Genomic DNA, 21,389 nt, shown 5'->3' with positions numbered 1-21,389 from the left:
CGGGAATCATCTACCCTATCTCTGATAGCAAGTGGGTGAGCCCCACACAAGTTGTGCCCAAGAAATCCGGTCTCACCGTTGTTGAAAATTCAGCGGGTGAGCTCGTGCCACAACGGACTACCACCGGGTGGCGTGTGTGCATTGATTACCGGAAACTCAATTCGTCAACTAGGAAGGATCATTTTCCACTTCCATTCATTGATCAAATCCTAGAAAGGTTAGCCAGCCAAAGCTTTTATTGTTTTCTTGATGGTTATTCCAGCTATAACCAAGTGGCAATCGCCCCCCAAGATCAAGAGAAAACAACATTCACATGTCCCTTTGGTACTTTTGCCTATCGACGCATGCCTTTTGGGCTTTGCAATGTGCCGGCGACATTCCAAAGGTGCATGATGTCCATATTCTCGGATATGGTTGAAAAGTTCTTGGAAGTTTTCATGGACGATTTTTCCGTATTTGGCTCCTCCTTTGACTCGTGTCTCAAAAATTTGTCTCTGGTGCTCCAAAGATGCAAAGAGACGAATCTCATTCTAAGTTGGGAGAAAAGCCACTTCATGGTCCAAGAAGGCATTGTTTTAGGATATGTTATTTCTAAACGGGGAATCGAGGTAGACAAGGCAAAAGTTGAGTTGATCTCTAATCTTCCTCCTCCGAATTCCGTCCGTCAAATCCGTTCTTTTCTTGGCCATGCCGGATTCTATCGTCGCTTCATCAAAGATTTTAGCAAAATCTCACGGCCCTTGTGTAATCTCTTAGCCAAGGATGTTCCGTTCAATTTTGATGACGCTTGCATGGAAGCTTTCATTAAACTTCGCACTCTTCTCTCATCCGCCCCAATCATGAAACCGCCTAATTGGTCTCTTCCCTTTGAGATCATGTGTGATGCATCGGACTATACATTAGGGGCGGTTTTAGGCCAACGTGTGGATAAACTTCCGCATGTCATTTATTATGCCAGCAAGACTCTCTGCGATGCCTAATTGAACTACACCACCACTGAAAAAGAATTGCTAGCTGTGGTGTACGCCTTGGATAAATTTCGTTCCTATCTCTTAGGTTCCAAGGTCATCGTCTTCTCGGATCATGCCGCTCTTAGGCACTTGTTAGCGAAAAAAGAGACAAAACCCTGTTTAATTCGATGGATCCTCTTACTTCAAGAGTTTGACATTGAAATCCGGGACAAAAAAGGGACCGACAATGTTGTCGCCGATCATCTCTCTCGCTTACTTATTGAAAAATCTTCCGAATTCGCAGCCATCCGTGATTCTTTTCCGGATGAGCAACTTCTTCAAGTTTCACATTCCAATCTTCCATGGTTTGCGGATATTGTCAACTATCTTGCGATTGGCAAAATTCCAACTCATTGGTCCAAACAAGAGAAGGACCGGTTTTTCTCCCAAGTCAAGCATTTCTTTTGGGAAGATCCAGAACTATTCAAGTATTGCCCGGACCAAATCATCCGGCGATGCATTCCTGAAACCGAGGCCACAAGCATTCTAAATTTTTGCCATACTCTTGCTTGTGGAGGCCATTTCAGTGCCAAAAAGACCGCTAACAAAGTCCTTAAAAGCGGATTCTTTTGGCCTACCTTGTTTCGGGATGCATACAATTTTTGCAAATCGTGTGAACGATGTCAAAAACTTGGATCCATGTCCCGAAGAGATATGATGCCCCTCACTAACATTTTAATTGTTGAAATTTTTGATGTATGGGGGATTGACTTCATGGGACCATTTCCATCTTCTTATGGCTATGAGTACATCCTTGTAGCGGTTGATTATGTGTCTAAATGGGTTGAAGCCGAGGCTACCAAAACCGATGATCATAAAGTCGTGATCCAATTCATTCAGTCTCACATCTTTAGTCGTTTTGGTACGCCCCGAGCAATCATTAGTGATGGCGGATCTCATTTCCGAAATCGTTATCTCAAATCCGTCCTTATTAAGTATTCCGTCATTCATAAGGTTGCTACACCTTACCATCCTCAAACGAGTGGTCAAGTAGAGATTTCTAACCAGGAAATTAAGCACATTTTGGAAAAAACAGTTAGACCGGACCGCAAAGATTGGTCATTAAGGCTAAACGATGCGCTTTGGGCTTACCGGACAGCTTATAAGACACCCATTGGCATGTCGCCATATCGACTTGTCTTTGGCAAAGCATGTCATCTCCCAGTAGAATTAGAGCACCGTGCTTATTGGGCCATAAAAAAGGTTCAATTTTGATCTCAAACAAGCCGGCTCTAATCGTGCGTTGCAATTAAATGAACTTGAGGAATTGCGTAATGACGCGTATGAAAGTGCAAAAATCTACAAGGCAAAGACTAAAGCTTTTCATGACAAGCACATCGTCAAGAAGTCTTTTGCCCCCGGACAAAACGTTTGGCTTTTCAATTCCTGCTTGAAACTCTTTCCCGGTAAACTCCGGTCAAGATGGGATGGTCCATACATTGTCACTACTGTCTTTCCTCATGGAGTAATCGAACTTCATGATCCTGCAAAAGGATCACTCTTCAAGGTTAATGGCCAACGGCTTAAGCCTTGCATTGATGGCACAATCCCAACCCGAAAAGTTGAGGAAGTCCTCTTTACGGACCCAATTTATGAGGATTAGTGCCAACTCTAAATTCGTCTAGCTATCGACATTAAATTTAGCAAAGCAAGGGAATAAATTCTTTTGATGTTCCAAAGCTTGAAAATTTCCGCAAAATCATCCATGCATTGTTTGTGGTTGCAAAAGGTTGAAAATTTTCTTAAACTCATCCATGCATTGTGTGAAGTGCAAAGTTTGAAATTTTTTCCAATTTGATCAATGCATTAGCAAGATGTTGCAAAGTTTGACAAATTATCCATCCATGCATTGGATTGGAATAATGTGCCAAGTTTCAAATTTTCCATGCATGGCTTGAATTTAGGACTGACATGCAAATTTTCAAAAATTCTCTATGCTTGAAATATTCATTTTTGAGAATTCCATCCATTTTGCATCATGTTGCAATGTTTTAAGCTTTAAAATTTCTTTTTTGAAAAATTCCATCCATTTTGCATCGTGTTGCAATGTATCAAGCTTGAAAAATTTTCCATTGGCATATATAAAAAAAAAAAAAAAGAAAAAAAAAGGGGGAATTTCATTGCAGCCATGAGCTCATAGTTTTTCATGCATGCATGTAGCCATGATAGTTTATCTTTCATTCCATTATCATGCATGCATAAGAATGACAAATTTTAAAATTTTGCTTCCATGCATGCATGCATTTAGCTCTCAAAGAGGCATTCCAATTTGGCTGAAAAATTCACTTCCATGAGCCTACTACCTTCATTTAGAGCACTCTAGCTCCCATTTGGAGTGCTCTAAATGTGAACCATCAATTCCAAGCTTCCCTACCTTCTCAAATTGCTCGTGCCTTGAAATTTTCTGGGAAACGGTTTAGAAAAGCCAAAAGTTCGATTTTTCTGGCAAGCTCTTCAATTGTGTTCCACAATTTTAGCATGGCTTCTTAGACCTTCTTAATTCTAATTTTCATTCCCGGAAATTTTCATCGCTTCCTAGCAATTTTATCGGATCTTGGGAATGCTTCTCATGTGCATATCTTCTTATTTTTAATGCATTGTTGAAAATTTCCCCTAATCTCATCCATGCATTGAAGAGATGTTCCAAAGCTTGAAAATTTTCTCAAAATCATCCATGCATTGTGTGAGGTTGCAAAAGTTTGGAAATCTTCTTGAAATCATCCATGCATTCATTGGAGAAAAATTGCACAGTTTGAAAAAAAAAAAAAAAAAAAAAAAAAATTCTAAATTTTCCATGCATTGTAATGAAGTGTAGAGTTTGACAATTTTCCCTCTTTGCATTAGAATGGATTGAAATTGCAAAGTTTGAGAATTTCCCATGCATTAGAAATCAGTTGAAAAGTTTTCAAATTTTTTCTAAAAATCATCCATGCATTGGAATGAGGTTGAAAAGTTTGAAAATTTCTCCAGAAATTCCATTCATGCATTGGAATGAGGTTGACAAGTTTTAAAATTTTTTCCATGTGTTGGATGGATTAATATGCAAAGTTTCATAATTTTCCATGCATTGGATTGGAAAGCTGTTGCCACCTTCACAGATTTTCCCATGCCAAGTTTGACTTTCTATCCATGCATGCAAGGTGAAAATAATCCATCCATGCATTGATTTGGAAGCATGTTGCAAGGTTTTATCAATTCTTCAGCTCTCAGTTGATCATGTATACATTCACAATGCATAAGAATGAGGCACCTAATGGAATGACATGCAAAATTCATCTCTCAACCTCAATGCTACTGCCTTCATTTCGAGCCCTCTAGCTACCATTTGGATTGCTCCAAACTTCTTCACCATCATTCCGAGGCTGCTGCTTGTATTTCGAGCACTCTAATTCCATTTTAGAGTGCTCGAAATGTGAACCAATCTTATCCCAAGCTACTGTCCTCATCTCGAGCACTCGAATTCCCATTTCGAGTGCTCGAGCTTCCAACCAAAAATTTCAGCATGCTCGAAACTTCCACAACACAATTCTGAGACTTCTGTTTGTTTTTGGAGCACTCGAAGCCACATTTCGAGTGCTCGAAATCCCAAACCAACCTCAACACCATGCACCTTATACACCAACCTTCCCTTATCTCTCACAAATCACCCCCATCACCCCATCAACCACCTTCCCTCCACCCATACCCTTCAACCTCCACAGCCATGCACAGCATCACACCAACCAACCTCACACCCCCTTCCTCTCGGCATCCAACCATGCAACCACCTACCATCACACACATCTCCCAACCCATGCAAACCTCTCCTCTTGGCAACCCCTCACCCAAGCAAACCTCACACACCATGCACCAAACATCACCCTCTCGGCATCTTGCCTGAACCATCCAAACCCAACAAAACCAAACCAACCTCACAACCAACCTCATCACTCGGCCACTCCATAACCAACCACCCCTCACAAACCCACAACCATCCAACCTCCTTCACCACCACCCCACTCTCGATTTCCCTCCACTTCCAAACCCACCAAGCATCACCCACCATTACACACACATAGCCTCTCGGTATCTATCTCTCTCTTCAATATCACAAACCGTGCACCATCCCAACAAACAACTTCCTGCATGCATCAACCTCAAATCACCATCACCCCTTCATCCCTGCCAAATTTTCGAGCACTCGAACCCAAGCTTCGAGTGCTCGCAACTGCTCGAGCTCTCACACACCAAACAGCCAAGCACACTACCTTCACTTCGAGTGCTCGAAGTGAAGCTTCGAGCACTCGACCACACCCACTTCCTCCCTCTTTTAAAACACCATCTCACTCAAAGCTCCCTCCCTCTTTTTCTTTTAAACTCATCAACCACCTTCTCTTTCTCTCAACCACACCATCCTCACACTCTCGGTTCACTATCAACCACAACAAACCACCTCTCCCACTCACCCACCACCTTCTCTCACCATCAACCACATCACCCTCACTCCCTCTCAACCACACCATCCATCAACCTCTTCACCTCACCACTTCCCTCTCGGCACTACACCATCCCCACCTTCTCTCCATCCAAACCAAACAAAACCAATCCAACTCTCACTCACACAACCCAACCTTCCTCTCTCATCCACCACCAGCCAACCAACATTCCACCACCCATGCATGTCTGCATTTCCCCATTTCCCATTCTTTCCCAAGGTATGTGAGCTTCCTATTATTCTCATTTCCTTGTCTTTATTTTCATCATAAGGAGGATGGGATTGCATGTTGGCGATTTTGTTGATGCTTATGTTGCTTGTTGTTGATGATAGCTCTATGCTAGAGCTTGTTTTCTTGCCAAAATTTTTGGGTTTGCTCCTCCATCCCACTCACTTTCACCTTCTCCTTTTTGTGGTGCACGCCAGGTGTTCGCTGAAATTCCTCAACCAAGTCCACCTCTCTAAATGTCTCGTGCCGGTCTTTCTCGCCCTCCTAAACCCTCTGCGGGTGCCCGTGCTATCAATCATGAGCGACCACGTAATCCTTGGGATCGCAAACAACTTAACTACGAGCTTTCTTTTCCGCTCACGGATGCCTTTGACATTCTACCCACTACTTCATGGGCTGTAGCTGAATTGACTAACCGGTGTCTGCAGTACATTTGCGCGCCCCTTGCCAGGGTTGCCTACCCCCGTGTAGTGCGCCTCTTCTACCAGAATCTCCAATGCCCTGAAGAGCCACCCATTTCTCTCACTACATCCATTGATGGCACCACCTATGCTTTCACTATGACTGACATCATTTAGGTTTCTGGTTGCCCCATTGAGTGCCCCGATGACATTGTCAATCGTGAGAATCTCCCTTTATATGAGGAGCCGGATACATTAACTGTAGAGCAGGTTGTCGCTGCCATTGGCAATGTTGACGATCCTAATAGGCCCCGGTCTTTTATCCGCAAAACCAATCTTCCGGAACGCCTCTGGTTTATTGACATTGTTTTCAAGCATAATGTCTGCCCTTTGGTGCATAGTACCGAGCATAGGGGCCTCATTTTGCAAGCCTTATATGCCATGGCCCAAGGACAATGGTTTTCCATCCCGGAGCTCATTTGGACAACATTTATGAAGTTTTGGCATAACGCTCATAATGCACGGGTTCCGTGAGTTGAAAATCGGAAATTGCCTTTGCCGTTTTTCATCACTCGGCTCTTAAAGCACAAGGGTTTCATTGTTCCTCCCCATGAACCAAAAGGCGAAAAGATTAAAATTTTTACCAAGTGCCGGTGGATCAATGTTCTTAGTCATTCTAGTACCCCTCAGCCTGCTGCCCCCCTGTTCGTCCAAGCTCCACCTCCTCCTCCTTCTGAGGATGCTTCCATAGCAGTAGCCGCTGCAAGGGTAGAGCCTCCGGTCGACTCTCAGCAGGACCAGGCTTTCATCCGGGCTAGCATTGCCGGTATTCATGAGCGGATGGATCGTTTTGAGAATTCTTTGTCCGCGTACACTCGGACTATGTGTGAGACTTCTTCACGTGCCAAAGAAGATCGTCGTCTTGCTACTGAAGACCTCCGTGTCGTAGCTGAGGAACGTCATTTGGCTCAGGCCGACCGGCGTAAGACTCAGTCTCTCCTCCATTCCATCCTCGCCCGTCTTCCTTCTGGACCATAGCTGCTGCGAGTGTTGGACCTTATCTTTTTGTTTCATATGTACACATTTCTCTTGTATCTGTTGTTTTACTTTTGCACTGTAAGAATTTGCTATGTATAGGTTGCTCTAGTAGACATGATCTATGTACAGCTCTTTTGTAATCATGTAAACTTCCTTTTGAATGCAAATTCCCTCTTTTCTGTTAACTTTTTGTTCATTATTTTTTTTTCTGTATATGTGCTTGTGCTATTAATGCCCTTTGTGGTTGTTTCTTTTTGTTCTTCGTCATACTATCCAGGTGGCGCAGTCCATTTCAAGTTTGGCGGTTTTGTTTCACCATGCCGTTTCCTCCCCCTGGGTATTTTTGTTCCTTTTTATTCTCTGTCATTTTTGTCATCAATTTTACTCCATATCCCACATTGAGGACGCTGTGTATTTCAAGTTTGGGGGTATTTTTGGGTTCATAATTTTTGCTAAGCAATGATAATGGAATTTGAAACCTGTTAGAGATGAAAGCATATATTTAAAACCTTGTGTATAGAAGCAATTGAGAATTTTTGAAAATAAAGAAATTTGAATTTGAAGTGATCCTGCAAATACAATGTAGTCTGTATAAATGCCTCAATTAGATTCTTGTTGGATTTACACTCTTATAAGCTTCACAATGCACAGATGCACATTGGAAACTTAACTGTGAGGCATGCAACTTGATTGACCTTGATCTTGGCCTAGTTAATCTGATTTGTTGAACCTAATGGATGAATATCTTTGGCATGATATATTTTGATGAAAAAAAAAAAAAAATGAATGAAGATGAGAAAGGAAGAAAATAATGACCAGTTGAAGTTCGTAGCCTTTCCAACTCGAGCTATTAAGCCCTATGGAGTGTCTCTACACTTAACACCCTAAAGCCGTCTGGTTTAGGAGTTGTTGGCCTAACGCTTGCTACATGGGTTGGTTAGAAAGCTTAAAGGACTTAAACATTGCACGGTCATTCAAAAAAAAAAAAAATGTGTGTAATAAACATGGTTTGTTGGATTTCGTAGCCTTTCCAACTTGAGCTATTAAGCCCTAGGAGTGTCTTTACACTTAGCACCCTAAAGCCGTCTGGTTTGGGAGTTGTTGACCTAACGCTCGCTACATAGGTTGGTTAGAAAGCTTAAAGGATTTCAACACTGCACAACCATTTTATGTTTCAATTTTGAGTTATAATAAATTGTTAACAGGCAACAAAAGTTGTCTTGAAAATAAAATCATGCCTTAGGGACTTCATGTAAAGGGGAATTCATTGATTTGAAAACTTGTGCCTTGGAATTGGAAAAGAAAGTAAAAGCCGCATGTTGAGAATTCAATTCACTTTCACTGGAGTTTGAGTTATTTCCATTTAAGAGATGACAATTGAATTATTTATATGGACTATGATGTTGATACATGCATGTTGAAATGGTTTTTGCCAATTTTTGTATTAATGCTTCATATACGCAAGGTAGTCTTCCCAATGATCCCGTTTCCAGCTCTTTATCTGTTTCAAGTTGTATTTGAGCTATGTTTATGTTTATTTTTGCCATGGTGGATATTTTTGTAATAGCATTCCCATGTTTTTCATTCCATTGAGCTTTGCATTATGGTTTTGCTAAGGGACTAGCAAAATGTAAGTTTGGGGGTGTGATAAGCGCCGAATACTGTATATTCAAGCGTCCTAAATTACATTAACAAAGTCCATTAATTGATTATTTTATGTAGATTATCTCCATTTGCATGTTTTTGTACATTTTCAGGTTAAATTGCAAAAATGAAGCAAAAATGATGCCTTGTGGAATTTTGAACAAAAATGGTGCCAATTCTGAAATTCTGGCAGCAGTAGAAACTGAGTTTTGTCGCCATTTTTGACCTAGCAAACTCAAGAACTGGACTTCCATCATAACATAAAAGATTTAGAACTCTGAATTAGCTTTCCAAATCTTCAAGTGGTTCGTCATTCGGAGTTCGGAGCAGAAAGTTATGATCTTCTTACCAGAGGTGCACAGAACTGCCTGGCAGCACTGAAGTGCTGCCTTTCTCCCCATTTTTGACCAACTAGACTTGAGAATTGGGTCTTCATCAAAACATGAAGTTTTTAACACTATGAATCAGCTCTCCAAATCTTCAAACAGATTATCATTCGGAGTTCGGAGCACAAAGTTATGGTCATTCTTCCACAGTGGGTCAGTGATGGGCAAGAATTGCATGTTACACATTACACTAATTTCGAGTGCTCGAGGCCACCCTTCGAGTGCTCGAAATTTGGCCAGATTGCAGCTCGGAAATGAACCCCTCTTCAGCCCACTTGTGCATTGGTTTCCACATTTCCACCCTCCTTCTTTATGGAGTGGTTGGGAATGTCTTTGGAGGAGAGAGAGAGCTTGGTTGAAAGATATAAGGCAACTAAGGGCCACGTGCATGATATCCTTCATTTTTTCTAGGAAGATAGAGGAGAGAGAGGAGAAAAAAAAGAGAGGAGTTCTTCAAGCAAAGGAAGGAGCACGAAAATGGAGTCTTGGATGGAGCTTTTTCCTTCTTCTAGCTTAGCAATGGGTAACTAACTCTTTCTCTAGGGAGGTGATGAAGTCCCTCCCTTGTAAGCATGTCCTAGGGTAGTCTATATTGGGGGATTGCAATGTATTTTTATGGTCTTTTTCATAGCTAAGAGCACTTCATTTGGTGTAATGAATGTTTATATATGTATGGATGATTTCTTCAAGCTCATTGTCTTATGTTAGGTGATGTCTTGTATTAATCTTTTTGCTTGAGTTTACATGGTGAGAATGGAAACAAGGCTATGAAATGATTTAATGGCATGTTGATAGGTGACTTTGATAGACCATTGCTTAGGAAATCCTTTGATGGTATACGCTTAATCTCTTGCTCCATGTGCTTCATCATTTTGTCAAGAATTTGATAGTCTTTCATTTAAGTAAACGTGTATAAGCTACACCTTAGTTAGGTAGTCTAAACATGTTTACCCTTTTGATGGATTATACTTGTTTGAGACCTAATGTACCTCTTGATTACTTACATGGCAACTATGTGTTGCTATATAGTTCTTGACCATCATATGTTGTTTTTCCCCTAATTTAGGTCTAATCTAGCATGTGTATAGGGATGGAGGTGGATTCACTTCCTTAGTCTTCTTTACTCGTCTTTCATCTCTTAAATTCTTACAAGTTTTTCATTAATGCATATTTCAATTCATAGTATAAGTGACAAACAATCAACAATTCTTTATTACACCTCATCATCCTAAGAATGATTCTAGACATTTAGGTTGCTTTAGACTAGCGTAGTCCTAGTGGTTCGACTTACCCGACCAATAGCCCTATTTTACAATGATTCATGCTATTGCGAAGGTTGATGTATAATTGACCAACCGATCAGACAGTCACAGATCTGTGACTTTGGAAGCACGGGGGCCACACAAATAGGTTTGTGGGCCCCTCAACACAACAAATCAACAAAGTGGGCCACTTAGTTTGGCCCTTGACATCAAAATCAAATCAAATCTACAAAACATATAACCACATATATATATATATATATATACACATATATATATATAAAGTTTCAAGCTTCATCAATGGAGGAATTATCATCTAAGTAGTCTAAATCTAACATTTAGAACATGAATATATAGCAAATCAAAGCTTTAAAGCACAAGGGGAGGTTCGGATCTTACCTCAAGCGAAGAGAGAAGTGGAGATGCGAAGATGAGATGGAATGAAGATGAGGGAGAGTCTCGCAAAGAGGGATGGTTGCCGGAGGTCCTTGCCGGCGGTGGAGATGATGGATGGGTGCGAGATGGGTTAGGAATGAGGGGGAGAGAGAGGGAGAGGGTTGGATCGATCTAACCCTAGATCTATTTAAAAATACCCCAGACCCAGTTCGATTGATTGAACTAAAATCTCAAATCGATCGAACTTGGTTCGATCCAACTTTGATTTTTTTTTTCTTTTTTTATTATATATATATATATATATATATATATATATATATATATAAATTAAAGTTTGAAAATTAAAAATTAAAAATTAAATTTTTTTTTGGATTTTTGAAAAATAAGAATAAAAATAAAATAAAATAAAATAAAATCTTTTTGGATTTTAAAAATTAAAAAGTCAAATAAAGTCAAAGATGGTGAGATGAAGAATTGAGATGGATCTGAATAAAATGTTTGATCGATCCAACAGAGAGCCAAAATATGCAGGTTTTTGGGTTCAAATTTTTTTCTAAGTGTGGGAACTCAAGATCGATCCAATAATGAAGTTGGATCGATCGAAGATTTTTAGATCAATCCAGGAATGCTTTCGATCGATCGAACAGAAAGGTGATTTGGATGCAGACGAATGCAAGTTGAAAATTTTTCTAAGTGTTGGAAGCAGGTAGGAGTTTGATCGATCGAACTCTCCTTTGAGATCGATCGAACTTATGCAGAATGCTTAATCACAATATAAAAGTGCATGCAATCCTAATCACAGTTCCTAGCAATGCATATGAACCAAAAACAAGTATCTAGACTTCGCAAGAAATAAAATTAAAGATAGAAATAAGGGAGGAATAGGGTTTTGACACCCTATGAAATACTTTGCTAGTCTTTAACATCTCTAGCAAGACGTTGGGCTCTTTTAGCCTGGGTCAAAGATTTTGTTATGCATCCCCTCCTTATTGGGGTGATAGATGCTTTGAACTCCACCCAACAAATGGTTCTTTGAAGAACTTGTTGAATTTAGCTCAAAAGAAACTTTTGATCCCTTGTCAATGCAATCACAATATTTGGGCTTCCATGCCCTTTCAAAGCAAGAATTTGAAACAACACTTTGAGAATGCAAGGTTAAAGATGACCCCTTTGAAGTTTTGGTCTTACACAAAAGCTCACTTCCTTGACATTGAAGATCATAAAATTTATCTACAACATTAACCTCTCCTTCATACTTGTTAAATGAATTGGGGGTTGGATTGAAGATATTCAACTTCACCTTCATATGGCCAAATGAGATCTTCATTATCCCCGTCCTACAATTGATGTTAGCATTCGCGGTTGCCAAGAAAAGACGGCCAAAGATAACGGGAATTTGGCTCTTAGGATTAGGAACCAGTTCCGTGTCAATAACAACGAAATCAACGGGGAAGAAGAATTTGTCAATCTTTATCAAAACATCCTCAATGATACCCCTAGGCTTTTTAATGGATCGGTCGGCAAGTTGTAAAACTACCAACGTTGGTTTCAATTCACCTAAGCCTAATTTCATATACACCGAATATGGAAGAAGATTAACACTTGCTCCTAAGTTAAGAAGTGCCCGATTAATGATATGATCACCAATGATGCATGATGTGGTAGGTGAACCGGGGTCCTTAAACTTTAGAAGAGTGTTATATTGCAAAATTGAGCTTACTTGCTCGGTCAAAACCACTTTCCTTGGTGCTTGGCTTTTGTTCTTCCTCTTTTGGGTGCAAAGATCTTTTAAAAACTTGGCGTAAGCCGGAATTTGCTTGATTGCATCCAAAAGTGAAAGATTCACTTTAACTTACCTAAACATTTCCATTATTTCATTGGCTTTGGCTTTTTGCTTGTCTTTTGAAGTAGATCCTTTTAAGGCATCCGGAAATGGAGCTTTTGGTTCAAAAATCTTTTCACAATTTTCTTTGAAGTTTCTTCAACACAAGAAGTTTTCAAATCATTTTGTTTCAACTCACTTTTCAATAAAGCATTTTCAAAATCATTTTTCAGCAATTCTTTCTTCAATAACTCTTTTTCAAAATCACCTTTCAAATCACATTTTGAGACTTTCTCATTCAAATGGTTATGCACATGCAATGAAGGAGGAATAGAATGTGAAACGGGACGGGTGACAACTTGCGGTTGCACTGGTTCACTCTCTTCATTGGACATATCAACTTGATTGTCCACAATCTTCCCACTTCTCAAGGTAGTCACCGCATTGACATGCTCTATTGTGTGCCCTTCCAATGAGGAATGGGTTTCCACAACACATTGTTGCTTTGGTGGGGCATTCAAAGGCATTTTCCCTTTCTCTTTAGCATTTAAGGTGCTAGCTATTTGCCCTACTTGGGTTTCTAGCTTTGTAATGGATTGAGAGTGAGAATGAAGCAATTGAGTGTTAGCTTCTAAAGTGCCTAGAGCGGTCAAAACTTTCTCTTCAAAGGCGGAACTCCTAGATTTCCCTTGAGAATATGATTGACTTGGAAAATGAGAATTAGAGAATTGGTTTCCTTGTGATTAAAATGGTCTATATCCTTGGGAACTTTGGCTTTGCATTGGAGGTGGAATGTATTTCCCTTGAAAACCGCAGTGGGGATGGTTTGAGCCTTCCCTTTGATTTTTCCAAGAAAAATTCGGATGATTCCTCCAACTTGGATTATAATGATTGCCATAAGGATTGTTCCCTTGATTAACAAAAGTTGCATTGACTTGTTCATGATATTCACCTTGCATATGTCCATGGGGACAATTGGAAGTAGAATGTAAAACACTTGAACAAGTCATACATGTCTCATTAGATGCATGATGTGAATAGTTAGGAAGGGAAGATACTTGATTTGCCGAGTTTTGGTTGATCAAGAATTGATCAAACCTTTGAGACAATGATTTCATCTCGGCAGCTATTTCATTGGAATGGTCGACTTGATGCAAGCCAACACTCTTTCTTCCACTAAAATTCCTACCATTCTTAGAAGATAGAGTTCGATGCAAAGAATTTTCACTCATGCTCTCATAAAGATGCCACACGTCATCCTCATGCCTATTAATGTAAGAGCAACCAATGGAAGCATCAACCATGCCTTTATGATTGTCTGATAAGCTCTCAAAGAAATATTGAACTAGTTGCCATTTGGGCATGTCATGATGTGGACACTTCCTAAGCAATTCATTAAAGCGTTCCCATGCCTCATGGAATGTTTCCCCATCCCCGTGTGAAAACTCTCAAATTGAGGTTCGCATGGCATTTGTCTTAGAAACCGGATAGTACTTCTTCAAGAACGTTTGTTGCATTTCTGCCCAAGAAGTTATTGAAAAAGGCCTAAGATTGTTAAACCAATATTTTGCCTTGTCTTTTAGGGTGAATGGAAAAAGTTTGAGCCTTAAGACCTCTTCCGGCATGTTCGTATATTTTACGGTGGAACATACTTCAAGAAACTCATCCAAATGCTTGTAAGGTTCTTCACTTGAAAGTCTATGATAGTTAGGAAGCATTTGAATAATTTGTGGCTTGATTTCATAGTGATTGCTCTAAATGGTGGCAATTGAATGCATGTGGGTGCATTATATTCATTAGGCACATAGTGATCTCTTAAAGCAAGGGGAAGATTAGCAATTGGAGGTACAACATAGGCACCTTGATTGCCTTGAATAATGGATGGTGGTGGAGCATAAATGGCCTTGGCATTCCCATTGGAACTTGGCCTTATTGTTGTGGTGGATGAATGAATGGCCTTGGCATGCCTAATGGTACTTGCATGTTATCATGATGCACATTGAGGTGGAGGATACCTTGTTGGTCTATGTGACCAAGGTCCTCCACATCGTCCTCATTGTGTCCTTCTATTGATGAAATAGATTGATTAGAACTACCTCTTCCCCTAGGGTTTCGAACAATGGATTCAAGATGAAAATTTAAAGGGACAAGAGCGGGTCTCAATGGTCTACGACCATGCATGCACAATGCAACACAACAAGCAAAAATGTCAAACACTTCACCTTCACAACAAATCAATCAACAACTTCCTCCACATACATTGATCCCATACTCCCATGCTTGAACAACATGCAAAGAAAAGTAAAATTGCCTCTATGCGGGCTCACGATGTATCTAAGAATTGAAATACAAGCCTCCACGCAGGCCGACGATTTAACTAGAGATTGAGTTAGAAAGATCTCATAAAGGTCCTATAGCACTTCAATTCCAAAAATTTTAGCTTAGCTTAGCAATTTTTTTAGAATTTAGCATTTTTGCATGCTTTATTTAACTCCTTTGCTTGGATGCTCCTTTGCTCACTTTCTTGCTCAATGCTCCTAGTCAAACAAGAACTAACACAATAAGTGACCAAAATAAAAATAAAAACTAAGTAAAGACACGATCAAAATAGTACTAATTCCTAATTGATTCCACAAATACGACGTTGCCAATCAATCAATCCCCAGCAACGGCACCAAAAACTTGGTGTCGTCCGCTCGGTGCGACCAAATTTGTGTGCAAGTGAGTGTGGCCAAGTTTTACATTTATAATTTGCCACTACTACCTTTCACTAAAAATATAGTTAGGGCAAGTAAGGATCGTCCCAAGGGATTGTGAGGGTCGCAAAAGGTTGTGGAATCGAAATTAGGGTTAGTAGGTCGAGTGATCAAAGGATTGTTGGTGGTTGAATTAAGCTAAGATGCAATTTAAACTAAACAATAATGCAATAGAGTAAAATAAGAGAGAGAGATCTTAGGGTTTAGAGATCACCACTAAGCATAGCTTCTCTACACCTTTAATGAATGATTAATGAGAGGAAAGACATGTATTGTGACAATGGTGTGTGTGTGGTTGTTTCAACAAGCATGGATGACAAATTAAGCATACATTGTCCAAGCAACATAGTGGATAGCACAACATATCAAATTAAGTCATTAATCCTTTCTTTAAGCTCACAACCAAACACAACACAAAATTAGAGAAATATGCCTCTTGCATTCATGAGTATGGAACATCAAACAATAAGCATGGATTGTCCTCCTATTTAACATCTAGCTACCACTACACTACAACTAAGCTACTAACATGAAATTAAGTTAATTAAACTTCAAGAGAGGCACAATCCATCAAGAAATAAGCATGAACCATCAAATAAACCACAAGGACATTCCATTAAGCACTGTGTCTTGACAATCTCTAGATCTATAGCATTAATACACATAGACATGCATCAACAACACAAGAAATAGAGGCAAACACATGAACATCTATTTTAGCATACATAGACATATGGATAGAATGAAATGATCAATTGGAAGCATTAAACCATACAAATCATTGAATAAACAAGATATATATATATATAAATGTCAAAACAAGTATCACAATACAAATCCCCTAAAAAATACATAAATCAAGATGCAGAAAGCATGCTTAGGGCTAACTCTAACCCCAAGAGGATATCTAGCCACTCATGGATGGTGTCCTCCAACCCTCAAGGGCTAACTCCATGGTAGAGATTTGTTCCTTGGTTGATGAAGAGTCTCCAATGGTGTCTCTAGCCTCCTCCTCCTCTTTTCTTCCTCCCTAAGAGTTCTCTAAGGTATATTATGATATGAGATATGATATGAGAGATGTTATGTGTAAAAGTAATCCTTATCCTTATATAGGTAGGTCAAATGACACCTAAAATGAGCTGGGGTTGTACAGCAAATATTCTCCAATGATTGGATAAAGGACAACTTTTGTGAGCTGGAAATTTAATTTTTTCGCATTGGAAGAAGTTCGATCGATCGAACCTTGGACTTGGATCGATCAAACATGGCTGAGATCTATCGAACTTAGGCTGGATCGATCCTCGATGGCGGCACCTTTTGGGATAAAAACAAATCTGAGATATTTTGGAGATATTTTTGGGAAAAGGACAAAAGCGATTGGTAGGGTGGTACAGCTGGATAAGATCTGGCATTGGGATAAGGACAACAAGGTTCGATCGATCGAAGAATGATGCTGGATTGATCGAACTTTTGAGATGTCTGAAAATTGCATCATGGCTTGGATCTATCTTGAAGTGCTGAGATCGATGGAAGTTCGATCGATCGAAGACTGATGTTGGATCAATCGAAGATACTGAAATTCCACCTTTGCTTCCTTTTTGCTCCACTTTGCTCATTTATTTTATTCATCCCAGAATTGCTTCATTTCTGCTCTTATTTGGCTGAGTTAGCTTATTTAGGGCATAAGTACCTGAAAATGGAAATAATACGAAATCAATCTAAGCTTAAGGGGTTTAACTGCGCACTTTTCAGCGCTCATCGGAACTTAACTGATTACCCATCATGGAATACAAGTTTCCATTTACACCAAGTGTCATAAAAATGAAACTAAAAGTTAAGTTCGACAAAAATGGTTCTTCATGGACATCAAGGTTATGATTAGGGATCTTTCATCATTTCTTTTCCATTTCCTGAAAAATATAATAAAGGGATGAGCACGACGGCTCCGTAAAGATTGCTTAAACGACATCTTCGAAAATCAAGTAGACAACTGCATGTTTAGACACATCAATGAATAGAATAAGAGAATAGGGAGCATGCCTGGATCATATATCATCAACCAAGTCATTAATTATACATCATCAACCATTTGAAATGATGCAATGCATAAAATGATTTATGTAAGCGTATACCACACACACACGCCTACACCGAAAACGTGCTAACTAACTAGACTTTGGGTACCTCCCGCCGTCCCTAGGAAGAATTTGCTAATCGTCCCTGGCAAAGAGTACCTCCAAATTACTATTTGGGGCCCGAGGTCGCTTACTCATGGGTACATCCCGTGTCCCTATTATCTAGCTAGTACCACCAATAGAGGGGTACCTCCCCAAAACCGGGTTTAGTACAAGTTTTCCTCAAAACTTCAAAATTCACCATTCACATTCCACATTTCTCACAACACACCCAATGCCCAATGCCCAATGCCAATGCAATATCATCAATATTATGCTTAAAATGTTTAACATGATTTAATAGTCATCATTGTCAATTCATAGCCATAATTCTACCTTCACATGAATTTATACATAAACATCAACTTATGAACATACATGGCATTTGACAATAATCCAATTATTTTACATGTCAACATATGATCATTAAAACCACAATAGCATGAATTTAACAACTAAACATTCACATTGGAAATTTTACAAACACATGGCATACATAGCATTTCAAGAACACTTAAAATGTCAATTTAGCACAAATTAGCATGCTTGTTCACAACGAGTCACATAGTCTATTCAACAATTAGAATTTTACATCACATAATCAACATTTAGCACATAACAACTAACAATATGACATACATCATCATATTCATAAAACCTTAGCATGCTACTATAAAGTTGACATCAAATTAACATGTAAAAATTAGGGAAAACATGGATTTACTTACAAAATTAGAAAACTATGCAAGTTAGACAACTCTACCTCCTTGAAGCTCAAACCCTAATTTGCAACAAGTGTTAATGTCTACCAAAATACAAGCTAGCTAAACCAATGGAAAGAGGGAGGCAAGAGGAGTAAACTTTCCTCTTGAAGCATCAACAAATCACACCCAGAAGAAGAACCTAAAATTTTAAAGTGGATAATAAGGGCTATTTTAGGTATCAAACAAAAGCTCTCGTCAAGTGGAATGTTTTTCCCTTCTATGGCATAGTCAAAATCCTCCAAGAAAGTACCCAAAAATGAGCTCAAAGTAAGCAACAATGGTATTTTCCATGGAGGAAGAAGATGGGTGTAGCATAGTCCAAAAATTGGAGTGGGGTTCTGTAGAAAATGTTATGTCTTGGTCCTCTACAAGCATGGTCGAAAGGTGGTTGAATTGGAAATTGACCAAAATGCCCCTAAGTGCATATTAAACCCCTACAATGCCACAACTGTGTGAAATTCCCAATGCACAAACCCTCATATACACACACATAACTCAAATAAATCCCCCGTTACCACATAACACGACTCACAGGTATCTCCCGTTACAATACAACACGACTCACAGTTATCCCTGCTATACATCATAGTCACACATCACAATCACAGGTAACCCCCTATTACAGCAAGAATCAACCACGTACAGTGCCTCATCTTATCTGTGGAAAGTCCCTCTTCATGTGGTCCTGTTAACCACACCGAAAATAAACTCCAGAGCTTGGTCTATCAAGAGGATACTCTGCCTTATGGTGCACCGTCTGCTTAAAATGATAACATACCACACTCATCCTAGAAAACCCTGAAGACCCATCAACAGAAGGAGCAACATATGTCATCTTCTACTCCTGTGAAAATGATGAAACACTCATGTGCCTCCTTCTTCCCTGACTCTTGGAAGAAGTACATACACTCAAACCTCATTTTTGAGAATCTACAACACCAATCTGTTCTTGCCAATCCTTAGTTTTTGCCTCTGCCATCAGTGCTCTCGTAACTGCCTCTGCATAATTCTTTAATCCCAAAAGCATTACCCCTAGCCTAATGTAATGATTTAGGCCGTACACAAATCGTCGTATCTTTTCCCCCTCGTTTCCTAACACACTTATAGCGAAACGTGAAAGAGAAGTCAACTTATTCTCATACTCCATCACTGACATGTCACCCTGCTCAAGACTATCAAACTGCATTCTTAATTCCTGTCTTTTAGTTTACGGAAAATACTTATCAAAGAAATTTTTTTTGAAAGTATCCCAACTCATACTTTCGATATCCTGAGTGCTAGTCACGATCTTCCACCATACTGCCGCATTGCTAACAAACTTATAAGTGGCTAAGGTGATCTTCAACCAATCATTGGGCACAACTATAACCCTGAAATGCTTTTCAACCTGGTTAGACCAGCCGTCGGTAACCAACGGATCTAGACCTCCTTCAAATGCTACTTTCACGAGTTTGCTAAACTAAATAAGATATTGGAGATTTCGTTCCATCCCCGACTTATGTGGCTAAATAATAGGTGGTGGTACCACTTGAAAAGCTGTGGTACGCATGAAATTCTGAAAAGCTAAAGTTACAGTCCTTGGTAATAGAACTTCATCCACCGGTACTTGTGAATTGTCATCCATTTCTCTATCTTGGCCATATCCCAGTGAAAGCCTATCTGTTTGGGATGGCCCTTCATTCGCTTGCTCTCTTACTCCATTAAAATCCATTCCTCACGTAGTCCTTATGCGCAGTACTGCAAAAGCAACAATACGGTCAAAACAAAGACACGCGAAATAGCTCAATCAACAAGCTATGGTACTAACACTATCTATTCGATAAGTGTATAAACCCAGAATATATCTAGACGACGCAAGAAATGAAAGGTAAAATAGAAATGAGGAAGGAATAGGGTTATAAACCCTACGAAGCATTGCTAGTCTTTAACGTCTCTAGCAAGACATTGGGCTCTTTTAGCTCGGATCAAATATCTTGTTATGCATCCCCTCCTTGACGGGGTGAATGGATTTTTGAATCCCACCCAACAAATAGTTCTCTAGAGAACTTGTTGGATTTGATTCAAAAGACATTGATGGTCCTTGGTCTATGTAACTCTTGGGCTTCCATGCCCTTGGAACACTTGGTTTTGAAACAATAATTCTTGAATTCAAGTTTGAAGATGAACTCTTAGAATTTCCATTTCCAAGCAAAGACTCAATTTTTTCAAGTTCATTTTCAAGACACCTTTCTACAATACACACTTCTTCATGTTTGTCTATTGAATTAGGGGTTGGATTAAAGATGTTCAACTTCACCTTCATGTAGCCAAATGAGATTTTCATTATCCCTGTCCTACAATTAATGTTGGCATTTGCAGTTGCCAAGAAGGGACGGCCAAGGATAACGGGAATTTGGTTCTTAGGATTCAAAACTGGTTTCGTGTCTATGACAACGAAATCAACAAAGAAGAAGAACTTATCAATCTTAATCAAAACATCCTCAATGATACCCCGAGGCTTTTTGATGGATCGGTCGGCAAGTTGTAAAACCATCGACGTCGGTTTCAAGTCTCCTAAGCCCAATTTGACATATATTGAATATGAAAGAAGGTTAACACTAGCTCTTAAGTCTAGAAGAGCCCGATTAATGATATGGTCACCGATTATGCAAGAGGTAGTAGGTGAACCGGGGTCTTTAAACTTTGGGAGAGTGTTATGTTGCAAAATAGAGCTCACTTGCTCGGTCAAGACCACTTTCCTTGGTGCTTGGCTTTTGTTCTTCCTCTTTTGGGGACAAAGATCTTTCAAGAACTTGGCATAAGCCGAAATTTGTTTAATTACATTCAAAAGTGGAAGATTAATCTTTACTTGCCTAAACATTTCAATGATTTCATTAGTCTTGGTCTTTTGTTTGTCAAGAGAAATTGATCATTTCAAGGCATCCGGAAATGGAGCTTTAGGCTTAAAAGCTTTTTCAGAATTTTTCTTTGAAGAATCTTCAACACAAGAATTTTTCAAACTGTCACAAGAATTTTTTAAATCATCTTTCAAAA

General features: G+C 39.5%; 1 pseudogene; it reads left to right on the top strand.

Annotated features, from left to right (window-relative positions):
- Window positions 1-14,024: 14,024 nt before the first annotated feature.
- On the top strand, window positions 14,025-14,123 carry LOC132305638 (small nucleolar RNA R71; annotated as a pseudogene).
- Window positions 14,124-21,389: the final 7,266 nt, after the last annotated feature.

The sequence above is a fragment of the Cornus florida genome, unplaced genomic scaffold (genome assembly GCF_030987335.1).
Source record: "Cornus florida cultivar Cherokee Brave unplaced genomic scaffold, ASM3098733v1 CherokeeBrave_3.0.0_Hap2_Chr04, whole genome shotgun sequence".
In the NCBI taxonomy this organism is placed as follows: domain Eukaryota; kingdom Viridiplantae; phylum Streptophyta; class Magnoliopsida; order Cornales; family Cornaceae; genus Cornus; species Cornus florida.
The sequence above is the reverse complement of the archived record's forward strand: the minus strand, read 5'-3'. Positions and strand labels throughout refer to the sequence as shown.